This window comes from Xyrauchen texanus, chromosome 35 (genome assembly GCF_025860055.1).
Source record: "Xyrauchen texanus isolate HMW12.3.18 chromosome 35, RBS_HiC_50CHRs, whole genome shotgun sequence".
Taxonomy (NCBI): domain Eukaryota; kingdom Metazoa; phylum Chordata; class Actinopteri; order Cypriniformes; family Catostomidae; genus Xyrauchen; species Xyrauchen texanus.
The window spans coordinates 36,502,491-36,505,109 of NC_068310.1; the positions used below are offsets into that span (position 1 = coordinate 36,502,491).

Below are 2,619 nucleotides of genomic sequence, written 5' to 3' on the forward strand. Positions count from 1 at the left end.
TGATGAAATGACATCCAAAACTAAGCCTGTTCAATCCAAACCAATCATGTCATTGGACAGAAATATATGAGAATCAGTTTGTCCTTTAGAGTCCAAGATCCAACTTTACTTGATCGTTCAGGTTGAGCTATTCTTTTGACCACTAAAGATAGCTTCACTAATAATCTTCCAGATTTATCTCATATATTTAGCAAGCCAAAAAGTCTAGAAGAACTTGAAGTCATTTCAGAAAATATAAATACGGTCTTCTCTAGCACTCTTGAATTTTCCTCACAAGCAGCTTCAATTCATCATAGGTCACGAAGAGCTAACAAAACGTATCGAAACATCAAAAGCCACAACATGTATGTTAGATCCAATACCAACTAAGCTCTTAAAAGAGGTATTCCCTGTAATCTCAGAACAACTTCTTAATATTTTTAACTCCTCACAATCTTTAGGACATGTCCCAAGAGACTTTACAATGAATAAAACAATTTATTCAGGATTTAGGCCACACCACAGTACAGAAGCTGCACTTATCAGAGTTACTAATAACTTCCTCTTATCATCTGATCACGGCTGCATTTCACTTCTAGTGCTGCCTTTGACACGATAGATCACAACATTCTCTTGAATAGGCTTGAGAATTATGTCCACATTTGTGGAATTGCTTTTGCATGGTTTAGGTCCTATTTATCAGACAGCTCCACTTTGTGTAAATGATGAATGTTCAAATAAAAGTTAAATATGGAGTGCCACAGGGGTCAGTTTTAGGACCTCTGCTTTTCTCCTTATATATCCTTCCGCTGGGAGATGTTATCAGGAATCATGGAATACGTTTCCACTGTTATGCCGACGATACTCAACTTTATATGTTTTCTAAATTCAATTTAGCAAAGTGCATCAAAGAAATCAGAGATTGGATAGCCAGAAATTTCCTTCTACTCAATTCCAACAAAGTAATTACTGGACCAGTAATGAATTAATGCGTTCATGACCTCAAGACTAGATTATTGTAATGCATTACTGGGAGGATGTCCTGCAAGATCAATAAATAAACTTAAATTTGTTCAAAATGCAGCTGCCAGATTGCTGACTAGAACAAAGATATATGATCATATTAGCCCCAATTTATCATCGTTACATTGGCAACCTGTTAAATTTCATATTAATTTAAAAATCCTGTTAACTACATAGAGTCATGGAGTGGTGGTGGCGTAGTGGCTAAAGCACAGGGCTGTTAATCAGAAGGTCACAGGTTCTAACCCCACGGCCACCACCATTGTGTCCTTGAGCAAGGCACTTAACTCCAGGTTGCTCCGGGGGGATTTTCCCTGTAATAAGTGCACTATAAGTCGCTTTGGATAAACGTAAATATAACCGTTTTCCTTTTCTGTTAATGCATGATTTTGTGTAAAGCTGATTTGAAACGATGTGTGTTGTTTAAAGCGCTATACAAATAAAAATTGTCTTTTAAATCCAAATGTAAACATACGGCAGTGCCAAAACTGATTTCTAAATTTCACATATGAAGGGGCTATTAAATAGGCTTTATTTTAAGTTAAACAAAATGCTCAAAAAATCATAGTTACACTTTAAGTTTCCATGTAATTTAAAGCCAAAATATACTGTCTACCCTGCCTTTATATTACAAAATACTCCCATTATGACACAAAAAGAATACAAAGTCCAAGTGCTTCAAAAGAAACTCTACAACCCTGATGAATCAAAACCTTCAAAGACAAGTCATTAGACAACAACCATTTCAGAAGGTCTGTTCTCACCTGCATAATCTGGATCCCCTTCATCAAAGTCGTCGGTCTCCTCTAGAAGAGGTTGGGTTCTCCGACTGGTATTCCCCATGTAGAACCCACAAAAGCTTTGGTTACTGGACTTAAGAACTAGTTTAAAACCCCAAACAGACTTTCCACAATCTCATTCCAATTTCAAACATGGATCTTTGAAAGGACCAGCACATTTTCTTCAAAGAACAACAAAAAACAGCCCCAAAACATTAGTCTGTCCATCTACATCCAGCTCATTGACAGAAGATCAAAATAAGCATCACTCAGATTTCACCGTTAGTCAGCATCAGTCAGATCCCATGACCCGGTCTGACTCACACATCAAACCCAGTGGTGGGATCTAAAAATAAAGTCAAAGAGAACTAGAGATCTTCCAGAATCCATCGTCTCAGTGTTCCATGCGTGCCGGAAGACTCTGGAATGCCAACATATCCACATTCCAAAAGGAACTAACACAGCAATCAGGCAATCACGTTCTCACTCTGGAGAGCTAAAAAACGATCGGACATGTGAGCAATGATCGATAAAGCCTTTGGCATGGAAAATGCAGCACATGGACACGGAATTACACCGAACAGGAAAAAGTCAAAGGACATGGAAAATGGTCAATATGTTTGAAACCTCCATAAAACTCAAATCAGAGTGCACAGGCGATTTTCCTAGTCTGCAGCTCTCCATTTGACATCCATTCAGACTTCATTCCCTCTAAAGTTTGGCGCTTCAACACACACGCACGCCAGCTTCTCCTTTCAAACACACACGCTTTGCAAGTACCGTCTAATTTCCCTAGCTCAGGACAGAAAGAGCATGTTTTTCATTCTAGTAATCGACT

General features: G+C 38.3%; 1 pseudogene; it reads right to left on the bottom strand.

The window, feature by feature from the left end:
• The window catches only part of LOC127628687 (rap guanine nucleotide exchange factor 1-like), a 61,989-nt pseudogene extending 59,878 nt beyond the window's left edge, over positions 1–2,111 (bottom strand).
• Positions 2,112–2,619: the final 508 nt, after the last annotated feature.